General features: G+C 51.8%; 1 protein-coding gene across 1 annotated transcript in view; it reads left to right on the top strand.

Moving 5' to 3' along the window:
* The first annotated feature begins 236 nt into the window (after positions 1–236).
* LOC144137955 (uncharacterized) overlaps positions 237–12,141 on the top strand; it is a 38,738-nt gene continuing 26,833 nt past the window's right edge. Inside the window, exon 1 of the mRNA XM_077669995.1 lies at positions 237–732. The gene's annotated coding sequence lies outside the window, so the exon portion shown is untranslated. The remainder of the gene's footprint in view (positions 733–12,141) is intronic.

The following is a 12,141-nucleotide window of genomic DNA, read 5'->3' as shown; positions in this document are numbered from 1 at the left end:
TAAAATTGAAAAAAACACAGTACCCCCCTCCCCTCCTCCGCGGAATTGTGTTGTTATGCAGCTCCTTTTGACGTGCTTGAAAGTTTCTTGTTTAACTTTTAGTAATTGTACTATTTTTGTGCTTCTTTCTTACCGCTCCATTTATTTCGCGTTAGTGATCCCCAGGAAACGGGGGTGCAAGCCTTGCTGTTTCCGAACAACCGAACGTTACACCACTGCGGCTTCAGTTGCGTAGTCTCTGCTAGGGCACCACGGCGTCAGCGGCTAGCGCCGATACAACGGCAGCCGTATCAGATAGCGCGCGCGCGTGCTTAGCGCGGCGGCAACGCCCAATATCGCGCCTGCGCCAAATTCAATACAGCACAGTAGTGCTGCGCTAGTGAAGTGAACGGATGGGCGTTTGAGCACCTTTTTTCAATTACCCTGCGATTATTTCAGTCAATCCAACAAGCTATTCATGAGTACTTCAGCGTAGAAAATATAACCCAGTTTCCGCTATGGTACGTCCGCGGTCGCACGTTTGGAAACATTTTAACGTCTGCGACTCGCCTCCCTCGGGGATGAAGCAGCAAGCCTTCTGCAAGTACTGCAATGCATCCCATGGTTTCCTCAACGCTACCCGCCTTACGAAACATCTTTGGTCCTGCAAAAAGTGCCCACAAGAGGTTAAGGAGCGGTACGGCTTTCCATCCGAAAAAAAGCAACCAAGGATCTCATCGGCGGCCTCGTCAAGTGAGTACCAAAGCACCGGTATCTCAGCAGCAAGCTTCTCAGTTGTAAAATCAGCAAGTCTCTCGTCTTTTGTTGACATAATTACACCTGAAATGCAACAAAAAATTGTCGGGTTTTTAAAACAGTGTGCGCACAAGTCTTTTTTTTCCAAGTTTTCGTAATTTTCTGAAAAAAACTAGAAAAAACCTGTTTTTTTCAAGCACCTCAAATTTTCATGAAAACTTGCATCTCTATTCCTTCGCACGCCAGAGGATGCGCCGTCGACCGGAAAGTGAACTTGCCAATCGCGACTATTCTTGGCGCTACAGGAACCGGACTGATCTCCTCATCTGTTGATGCTATTAATATCTCGAGGTAATAATAGCGAGATAATACGCGGCATGGTTTAATAGGATACTTTGCGACCTTCTTCTGACCCCCAGATGAATTCCTCCACTTCTTTGTCAATTAGGTAACTTCTTCTTTTGCGCTCTCAGGATAATCAGCTCTGATTTTGTCCTTTCCATACCGTTGATTACATGAGTCAGTTTGTGGTTGAAAAGATCCTAAAGCCCATAAACTAGCTCAGCCGAGGTAAAAAAAAAACATTGTCTCAGTCACCCGCTAGCTCCCAGAGCGGGGGGGGGGGGGTGAAGGACCTGAGGAGGGGTGTGCGTGCGTGTGTGTGTGTGTGTGTGTGTGTGTGTGTGTGTGTGTGTGTGTGTGTGTGTGTGTGTGTGTGTGTGTGTGCGTGTATGTGTGTGTGTGTGTGTGTGTGTGTGTGTGTGATCGTGTGTGTGTGCGTGCGTGTGCGTGCGTGTGTTTGTGCGTGTGTGTGCGTGTGTGTGTGTGAGAGAGAGAGAGCGATAGACATCACCTCAGAATCTGCAACCAACAGAACGGGAATTGATCGGTTATTGCGCAAAGCGTGGCTACGCGTGCACGACCCGACACTCCCGCCCCCCCCCCCCCCTCTACATCATACCCACCTCTGCACGAATTATGCAACCGGTCTTCTTCTAGTTCTTAGACGTCAAAAACGCCTACCAAAACGCCACTTCAGTACTCCGTCAAGCTGGAAATGAACTCTGGCCAAAACGTCACCCCGGTGCCTTGAAGAGGGAAACCCAAATGACTTGTTCTTCGGGACTGTTGTGCCAGAGCGCCTGGCCCAAAGGCGTTGCACGAGGCGACGCGCCGACAGCGAGGCTGAGTCACGCCTCTCCCTTTGTCGCTGCGGCGCGGCCGAATCCTGCATCTCGAAACGCTGCGGCGCGGCCGACTCCTGCATCTCGAAACGCTTAGGCGCGGCCGAATCTCTCAGCGGAGAACGACCCAAACAAGGGCACGTCGCTACGCCCGGAGGCGAGGTCACGGAGACGGCGGCGGCATCGCTCTCCCTTTCCCCATTGGCGGCGCAGCTGACTCACCGCTTCGCTACCATTCGTCGGAATTCAAACTTCAGGCAGCGAGAGCCCTGATTGGAGCATTTCGAACTTCTTGGGGCCACAACGAACTCCCGGGCTATAAAAGAAGCCCGGAGGCTCTCATCGTCGGCTTTCCTCGGCGGCTTCTCTCCGGCACCAGTCTCTTCGGAAGCACCGAGTGAAAGGGTGCTGTCGCCTTTGTGCGAATGATGTAACTTTTGCTTACCCTGTAAATACTGTATATAAATGTTACTTCAACTCTTCGTCGGCTCGAGGACTTCGTCGCTCTGCTCTGCGCCGCGTCGATAGCGGACGGAGCAAGGCAACATCGCTACACCGGTGACTGCGCTCGGGTGGCCAGTCGCAACAGTGGTGGCAGCGGTGGGATGGCTGATTCCCAACCTCGGTGACGAGCAGGAAGGCGAGTCACAACCTTGGCGACCGCCCTGGGATCGTCATTCCCAAAAGGGGTGCCAGCGGTGGGGTCGTCATTCCCAACAGTGGCGGCAGCGGTGGGATCAGCTCTTTCCCAACATTGGATGGCAGCTGCGGGATCGACCGGCAACGGCTACTACCTGGTGTGGTAAGCGCTCGACGTTTTCTCTCAGTTCACCAGACTTCTCTAGCACAGGTTATGGTAGTTTAGAGAAGGGCTGGGTGAAGCACTGTGTATAGCTTTGAGTGTTTCAAGCCTAGAGAAAGTGCGTTGAAACCAAAGCTAGTGCCGAGAGGTAAACAAAAGAGCGTAGAGAATTACTTGCGCGTGTCTTACTAGTAGCTCGATAGTACAGGAACGGCAAGGGAATTCTAAAGCGGGTAAGCAGCAAGAGGCCAGTGCAAACGATGGAGGACCTTAAAGTGAAGGAACTCATCGAAATTTGCGAGGAGCTGGGCCTTGACTTAGGCCGTGCGAAACGGAAGCATGCGATCCTTGAGATCATGCGGAAGGAGAACGTAACGGCTGAGGAAGTCAATGAGGCCAGGGATGATATCAAAGAGCGCCGCGAGCGCGAGGAGGCCGTAGAAGAAGAGCGCCGCGAGCGCGAGGAAGCGGAATGGCAGAAACGGAGAGAGGAAGCGGAAAAGCAGGAACGGAGGGAGGAAGCTGAAAGGCAGAAACGGGAAGCCAAAAGGCAGCTCGAGTTGATGAGGCTAGAGTCGGAGCTCCGGCAGGGTTCGCCGGCGCCTAGCGTGACTTGTCTAACGGTTCAGGCGAGCGGTCCGAGAAGTCAGGACCAACGGCCGCCGTTCGCTGTTGAGAGGTCAGGGCCGGAAGACGGAGCGCGCCAGGGCAAACGCGAAGCGACCGCACTCGTATTCTTGGACAGAGAAGCGAGCCAGGAAAGCGAGAACGGCGCGGAGGCAGAGAAGCCGCTTCGAAATAAAGGTTTCGAAACGCGCGCACAGTCCGCGAGCAGTGGCCAGTGCATGGCACTTACGAGTTCGCAAGCGGGGAAGCTCTCGGAGAATGTTGACTCTTCCCCAGCGAGCGAGACGCGAAAGGACGCCGAGCAACGTAGCTCGAACTGCGAGCCGACCGAAAACTCTCGCGGTAGGTTAGTCGAATCGCCAGCGGCTGAGGCGGGTTGCGTGAAACCCTTCGGTGGAGAAACGGAGCCGGGCGACACGGAGAGTACGTTGTCACCGTTTTCCGATCAGCCGTTACGCGAAGACGAGCTCAAGGTCGAAGCGCTGCCGAGAGAGATATCCAGTCAACTCGTAGCGAGTGAAGTTGACAGAGACTGTACCGCCGTCTCGGAGAGCAATGGCATACCTAAAGTAGATAACGCACTTGCTGAGACGTCCGATAGAGGGCCGTGCGGGTCCGCTGATCGTGTTCATGTGTCGGTCTCAGGTTCAACGATCTCGGCAGAACGCTCAGAATCAGAGGAGGCCTCAGAGACGGTTTCCAACAGGATCGCGCTCAGTGCGCGAGATAGCGAGGTTTCGCAGGAAAGTTTGGACGGCGAGGCTAGCCAGACGAGGCCGCTAGAGTCCCCGGAAACAGAAAGCGTTCCTTCGGGTACGAGCTCTAGCGCTGGCGATGTGATGGCTAAGCCTGCGAGCGGGACACGAGAGACGCGCGAGCAACGAAGGCCGAGCGGCGAGCGGACCGAAAGCTCTGGCAGTAGCTTAGCGGAGCCGCCGACGGCCGAAGCGGGTTGCGTCATCCCCATCGGCGGGGAAACCCAGGTGGCCGAGTGTTGCGAGGCGAACTCGATGTTGTCCCCAGTTCGTGATGACTTGCTTGAAAGCAAGGTGGGGCACTTTCACCCGCATTTCAAGCCAGTGGAGCGAAGACGCACAGTGCGAAAGCGAAAGTTCAGAGCTTTCTGCTATGAGCGGAAACGCGGTTGCGAGGCATGCGTGCCGGCCGCGATGTTGGCCTTGAAGTCAGCTCCGCGCGAGATTACGGGCGTCAGCTTTGCGAGGCTTGTATATGACCGCGGAAAGAGAACGCGTTTCGAATAAGGACTTTTCGGGTTTGACTGGATATGGCTAAACTTAGCGGAGAGATTACTCAGCACTGGCTAGTCCTTTGACTGACGCCTTCAGAAAGACTGAGCCAGTGAGGGTAGAATGGGGCACAGAGTAGGAGGACGCGTTTTAAGCGCTGAAACGAGCTTTGAGCGAGGAGCCAGTTCTAACGGTCCCCGACTTTTCGAAAGGTTCGTTATTCAGTGCGATCGAGCGATCGTGGCATGGAAGTTGTACTATGCCAAGAGGATGCGAACGGCCGGGAACCGCCAGTTTGTACTTAAGTCGCAAGTTCACTTGCCGGGAAGAGGCTTACAGTAATTCTGGAAAGGAATGTGGCTGCGTCGTGTGAGCAGTGCAGAAGTTTGCATGCTCTGTAGCCGGTAACTCAGACGCACTAAGCCGTGCGTTCTAAGTAAGGCTACATTCGTCCTCCCCGTGTCTTTCGTTTCGTTTCCTCGTGAGTAGCTTTTATCTTAGCAGGTAGATGGGAGCAAAATTATTGCCCTGATTTGCTGCCTCAGTTGATTATTTCCGCACCGCGTGATTTCAAGTAATCAACCTTAGTTATCATTTAATGTCGTGTGTTACGTTTGACACTTAGTGTGAGTTTTTCTTTTAAGAGTTTTACGTCCCGCATGGGCCTCTTGGTGTAGAGGGTCCAAATTTGGGGATAGACACTTAGCTAGGACAGTTTGTCACGCTTTGGAGTCTGGTGTTCTGACAGAGGACAGAGGGTGCTTGCGTGCGCTTGGTGTTGCCTGTTGTCGGTCGGTTCTTTGCAAGCTCCAGAACGATAAGCAACCGGTGCTAAGGACAGACCGGAAGAGCCGGACGAAGCTGGTCGAGACACCTGGGCAGCACGGCGAGGTACCTGTGATCCAGACCTGGCAGGCAGTACCTGTTCAAGGAGAGGAACTTGGTGGAGCCACCCTTTTCCTGGGGCACTGGAGGTGTACCTGGATGAGCCTGGCGAACGAGCGCGCCCAGCATCCGAGCCACGTGGAGGCAGCTCGTCTTCACGGCGCATTGTCTGGCGGCGGGGGTGCTGTTGTGCCAGAGCGCCTGGCCCAAAGGCGTTGCACGAGGCGACGCGCCGACAGCGAGGCTGAGTCACGCCTCTCCCTTTGTCGCTGCGGCGCGGCCGAATCCTGCATCTCGAAACGCTGCGGCGCGGCCGACTCCTGTAAGGTCCCTAAAATTACTAAGGTAGCGCCATCTTTAGATCTCGCCGCCTTTCGCCCTCGCCCGCGCTCCTCTCTTACTTCGTTTTTTGCCATTTTCTTTTTCGCCGGCGAACGCCGCGCGCCATTGGCCAAGGGAAAAGTCACGTGGTTTTGTTTTTTTTGCTCCGCCGACGGGTCGCCTCGCCGATGCCTCGCCGGCTGGGACATTGCGCAACGCCGCCGCTGCGACGCCATTGCTGGCTTCCGAGCCACCGTCGCCACCGTGCTTCAGCACCGGAAGTAGCTGCTCGCTTCGAAAAAATGTCGCACCGGTGTCGTTTTAGGTTGCTTCTCGGTGTCGATGTGTTGTGCCTTAGGCAGCGCGAATATCGTCGGGCAGGGCACAAGACTTCGTTATTCCGTCCGGGAAACGCGACGCAGAAAGGAGAAAAGTTTGGTTGCATAGATTTGAACGGGCATACTTCAGGCCGACGCTACCATCACTCTTTTGCGAGGTAAGTTTCTGAATGCTTGTTCTTGCTCTGTTAAATTCTGCGCGAGCTTGAGCGGTCACTTACGAAGAAATGCGTATTCCCTTCGCGACCGTCGTCCACGCTTTGTTCTGAGTAGGCATTGCGCGCAGCGCCGAGTTCGTCCCGTCGTAAGCTTTGGTTTGGATAAGAGGCCGTGTATTTGTCATGTGCGCACTTAACTTCCAGCATCAATATCAGCGGCGTAGCATGTTCAGTCAGTTGTCGTAAGGGTTTCGTGACGCGAGAATTGTTCACCTGAATTCATGCTTGTTTTGGCCGACGGCAGCTTGCGTCTGACCATGTATCGTGTGCGTTCCGAGTGCGTGTACGCTCTTTTTGGCGTGAAGTCATGTTTTGTGTGTTAGCTACCCGGGTGGTATTATAATCCCGTTGTTATGACATCGGAGTGATTTGCTGCGTAATATGGGCTTGGTCGGTGCGGCGCAAATTGAGGCTGTTGCGAGAAAAAAAAAATTGCGGCTAGGTAAAACAATTTAAGGTCAGCTAATATAGTGACCGCGCCGTTGACGTACGTTTGATGCGCAATTTCTGTTATCGCTTTATTAAATTCGCGCACGTTTGAATGAGCACTTCAAATGCATATTCGCACCGTAACGGCTGTACGCCCTTTCTTCCGTGTATGCACAGAGGAACGTTAATTACGACTTACGTTTGCATTACACGTGATGCCGTACATTTGCAGTGTGCGCGCTTACTTCATCTTAATAGTCAATGGCGCAGCGTATCCAGTCATTGCGATTTGAACCAAAACACACTGGGCGACTATATTATTTTCAGCAGACGTATTTTTGTCCAGTAAAGCGCTTGCTAAACGGGTTTAGTGTAGCGAGTTGAGCGGACGCGGCACTGAGCAGATGCGCGAACACGAATTTGACCATGCTACGGTAGAACAGTCACTAACTCCCTTCTGCAATGCATTATTGCCTATATTTGCGGAGTGTTTGTGGCGCATCTCAAACTCGGTGGCGACATTTCTTTTCCCTTCTCAATAGGATTATTTCACGGATCAATTTGAGCAACGGATATTGGAGAAGCTTGGCGTTAAAAAAACTAAACCCAAATGCCACTCCCAACATTTTTTCTCACGGGAAGCCACGTCAGCAGCACAAGCCACCTGCACGACGTCATTACGGACGTTTGTTCCAATAAAATATCTATTTGCTGGCACCAATTCATTTTTGTGATTTATTGTTTTCTCTTGATAATCATCGTGACATTGGTCCTCTTTCGAATTTCTTTCGGGTGTATCCCTGTGTTAGTGCAATGTACAAATCTGCCAGAATATATCCCAGCACAAAACAATTCTGTCCAGGCGCCTCCATTAATAACGGCTGTAAACGACCGCGCCCGGTGAAAAAACGTATTGCATGATTAATTAACTGCAGTAACTAGTTACATAATTTGTACATAGAGGGACTGTAATTTCAGTTTACCCGATCGATTGATCGCAGTCTTCTCTGGCGCGTATTCCCAGAATTACAAGTCTGCGTTTTTCACTAGGTTCGCACATGAACGTACGGCCGCGAGTGTAGTTTAGTGTATCCGGCTGCGAAGTCGGGGAAGCAGGGGCTTTTCACGTCGCTGTACGTGCACACACGCACAACAGCATGTGTATGTTTTTAGTCTACTCACAGCAGCCTATAACGACATGAAGGTGAAGGAAACATTTCTACAAAAACGGCAAAGCACTCTAAACTGCGCGTAATTAAGGTAGGCTGTAGGTCGTTAGTAAAAGCGGGCGCAGAGTGAACGCCGCTGAGGATACACAATTATCGCAAGAAAGGCGAGTGCAAGGACGCCAGCGCAGCGCTCGAACTACGGCATTTGCGAATGAAGCGCACTGTATACTGCCGCGAACCGTGCGCAAGACCTCTGTGCAGTGATTGCACGACCACAGTCACGCGAATGCAAGAACGGAACCACCGTAACAGAGCAGTTTGAAATGTCCACGCTCGATCCTTTCGCATTCACGAGCTATCCTGAGGTGTTACAGAATGCCGCACACGTAAACAAAAACCGCGCTGTGCGTATGCGCCAGCGGCATCCGCCCCGCAAATATCCCCTTGTAGACAAAAATATAAAACAAAACACTATCACTCAGTGCCTGTTGGTAAAACGGGGCTCTAGAAATCCTATAAATGCTACCAAAGAGCGATTTCGGCGCGAAAACAAGAGCAAACTGCAGCGAGCGCCCTGGAGCGTAGCGAGGGCGTCTGCTCTCAAGTGGCCAACAAATATGGCGGCCCCGCCGCGGAGTTAAAGGGACGGCGGCACCGCGGGTGAGGGGAGAGAAAAAAGAGGAGGGCAGCGGAGAAGGAGGGAGCAGTTGGCGCTACCTTAGTTCTTTGAGGGACCTTAGACTCCTGCATCTCGAAACGCTGCGGCGCGGCCGAATCTCTCAGCGGAGAACGACCCAAACAAGGGCATGTCGCTACGCCCGGAGGCGAGGTCACGGAGACGGCGGCGGCATCGCTCTCCCTTTCCCCATTGGCGGCGCAGCTGACTCACCGCTTCGCTACCATTCGTCGGAATTCAAACTTCAGGCAGCGAGAGCCCTGATTGGAGCATTTCGAACTTCTTGGGGCCACAACGAACTCCCGGGCTATAAAAGAAGCCCGGAGGCTCTCATCGTCGGCTTTCCTCGGCGGCTTCTCTCCGGCACCAGTCTCTTCGGAAGCACCGAGTGAAAGGGTGCTGTCGCCTTTGTGCGAATGATGTAACTTTTGCTTACCCTGTAAATACTGTATATAAATGTTACTTCAACTCTTCGTCGGCTCGAGGACTTCGTCGCTCTGCTCTGCGCCGCGTCGATAGCGGACGGAGCAAGGCAACATCGCTACACCGGTGACTGCGCTCGGGTGGCCAGTCGCAACAGTGGTGGCAGCGGTGGGATGGCTGATTCCCAACCTCGGTGACGAGCAGGAAGGCGAGTCACAACCTTGGCGACCGCCCTGGGATCGTCATTCCCAAAAGGGGTGCCAGCGGTGGGGTCGTCATTCCCAACAGGACACAAAAATTTCCGTTATACCCTGATTTCTCTACGCAGACGGATACATACACAACTATGCTTGGAAATGTTCTTCCACCAAAGCATTTGGGTTTAGAAGTGATGTCGTATATAGGGTCGTTGTAAGCAATATTACTCAAAGCTGGCTTTTCCACATTGTGTGTTGCATAGTGAAGCGTGCTCAACATTACGCCTAAGGCTTCCGTGGCGCCACGGCACGGTTTGAGTTGGAGTTCGCGTTCCCCAGGTAACCCATAAACCGTTCCACTGGTCATCCACACCATCACAGAATGGAATGGCACATAATTTTTACGATAGAAGCAGGAAATGAACCCCCTCTTTAGTCCATCTTTGGTGAAATAGAAAGGCCCCTGAGCGGCTTACATTATTCTGCAGTCCTACAAAATGCAATCATTCAGGCGAGAAGGTGATAAAAGGAATCAAGACGAATGTGCCTCACCTCCGTACCACTGTTGATTTGTGAGTGCCACGGGGATACCGCACTAGCACTTGGAGCTGTTGGTTGAGGAGGCAAATAATATACATAAATGACTGCAACTAAAACTTCCCAAGTTCTAGATAAAAATCAGCTTCATTACTTCTCTTCACGAGAAGAGTCTCGCCATCTTTAAAATACTGTTTGTTGGCTAAATCTTCGCAGTAGAAACCATGTTACGCGATTTTAGTTAGTATCTCTTCTGGTGAAGCTACGAAGGCAAGGCAAAATAAATCTACATAAATCGCATTCCCATGGCAAATTCTCCCAGTGGATAATTTTATTCAAGGAGAGGTCATAGGAAAGCAGTTATTCTAGAAACGGATGTAAGAGCAGCTCATTTGTAAGGGGGAAGAGGAACACATATTACAATAGTAATGTTTTTGTAATGCAGCTCCCCTCAAACGTATTGATCATAGCAACATTTTGTGCCCACTCGCACTGACAGAGGCAGAATTTACAAAAAAATGGCAGCATCTCCACTCTGTGGATAATGTGGAGGCTGCGTTGTACGAGGACTCGAAATGATATCCAATTTGCTCCCCGAGCGACATCCGATTGTCACCCCGACCTTCATTCAATTTGAGCCGTGACTTGCACCTTGATTATTCCCTGAATGAAGCTGCAACTCATGGCCCAAATCTATTTTCGCTTGATTTTCGCTTGATGATGGTGTGCGCACGGATAGACGAGGACGACGTTGGGTGGTCCTAAGGTACTCCGCGGTTAAAAGCGAGGGAGTAAGCCGGTTGACTCTCGAGAACTAACTCACGGTCGTAGCCCCCTAGGTAAAACGACTGACACTAACTCCTCCTGGTCTACCAGAAACAGGCTCAAATCCTGCCGGTGGCTCGGTGATTTTTTGCGATTTTGACGGACATTAGGCCGTCTAAGGTGCTCCGCACCTAAAAATCTATCTTTTATTTTGAGGTCTAATTTCAGGTGGGCTGAGCAAACCGTGGATTTTCTTTGACGCGGCTCTACGTTTGACCTAATGAGTACACGACTTTCTTCGACCGTTCCACTGTAACCTCGGCCATTATCTTCTTCGGGGGTTCATCAAGCACCGCGCGCAAGTTCCTAACTCAGAGCCATTTCAACACGCCTTGTAACAGTAATGACCTCTAGGTTAAGTTTAACTAACAGTCTTCTGAACGTTGCGCAATGTAAATTCATGCTGGGAGAGTGCTAATGGCGAAAGCTTCACTTGAACACGTTTGTCAAGTGACGTGCCAAAAAAGAGGACCTTGGTGACGTAGCGCCATAACAAGTAGGTCGTACGACCACAATATGCGGCACAAATGACCTTGTGCCGTCCCCTGGAGAGCTCTCTGGTCACGTAAGTATGAATGTCGATTACCAACCTACCACGCATCGAGAGCAGCCTCGTTTTTACCGGGGCGAACTCCTATTTAGCCGGCGGGGGAGTGACCCCAGGAGCTCGGGTGCGTAAAGTGATGCCGTAATTAGGGGGTGCCGATGATCCTTCGAAAAACCCAGAAGAATAATTTCGGATGCTGCGAGGGTAAGTGGTCACTACATAAACTGCAGCTGGGCGCATTACCATTCCACTATAAAAATTGCATCAAATTAGGTTTAGACAGAATGTGCCTTCAAACTTTGAACCCGACGACATTTTTTTCTTTCCAAATCTGTACTCATAACACGACGACGTCCTGAACCGATTTATTTTTACATATAAAAAAGTTACACAGTAATTTAGAACAAGCTACCAAGATTATACGAAAGAACCATGGCTAATTTGCACATAAGAAGGTACTACATTTTATGCTTACGTGTTGCGACCTAGCCTACTGTGACACCCTACTTCAGCTTCAGCCAAGCTCAGGTACGTCAGGTCCTACCCTTAAAGGAGTACTGACACGAAATTTTCGTGTTACGTTTTTTTCGCTGCTATGTGTGCCTGCCAGCCCACTAATCATAGAATGACAGATATGACGGTCGAGTGCAGCGTAAACATTCATTTACGGCGTCATTTATTCGTGCCAGTTTCGGTTTCGACTGAAAAACGCCCAGCGGCCGCCATAACAGGATGTATCACATGACGTCACCATTCTTGCCGCATCGCTGCCTCTCTGGAAGCGCGCGCGAGCGAGCGCACGCTCGCGCCCAGACCGGCCGAGGTTTTCGCCGTCATCACAGGCCCGGGCAGCATGACGTCAGTCCCAAAACCATGACGTGTAGATACGCCCGAGCAGCGCGCGCAAACCACAGCCAGCGCGTCAGCTTTGTCACGGGAGCCCCGACGTCGGCAGTTTGGGGCAAGTAGCACATGATGTCA

This window comes from Haemaphysalis longicornis, unplaced genomic scaffold (genome assembly GCF_048455015.1).
Source record: "Haemaphysalis longicornis isolate Haplotype H1 unplaced genomic scaffold, Haemaphysalis longicornis Haplotype H1 scaffold_5, whole genome shotgun sequence".
In the NCBI taxonomy this organism is placed as follows: Eukaryota; Metazoa; Arthropoda; class Arachnida; order Ixodida; family Ixodidae; genus Haemaphysalis; species Haemaphysalis longicornis.
Note: the sequence above shows the minus strand (reverse complement) of the source record. Positions and strands in the feature narration are given on the sequence as shown.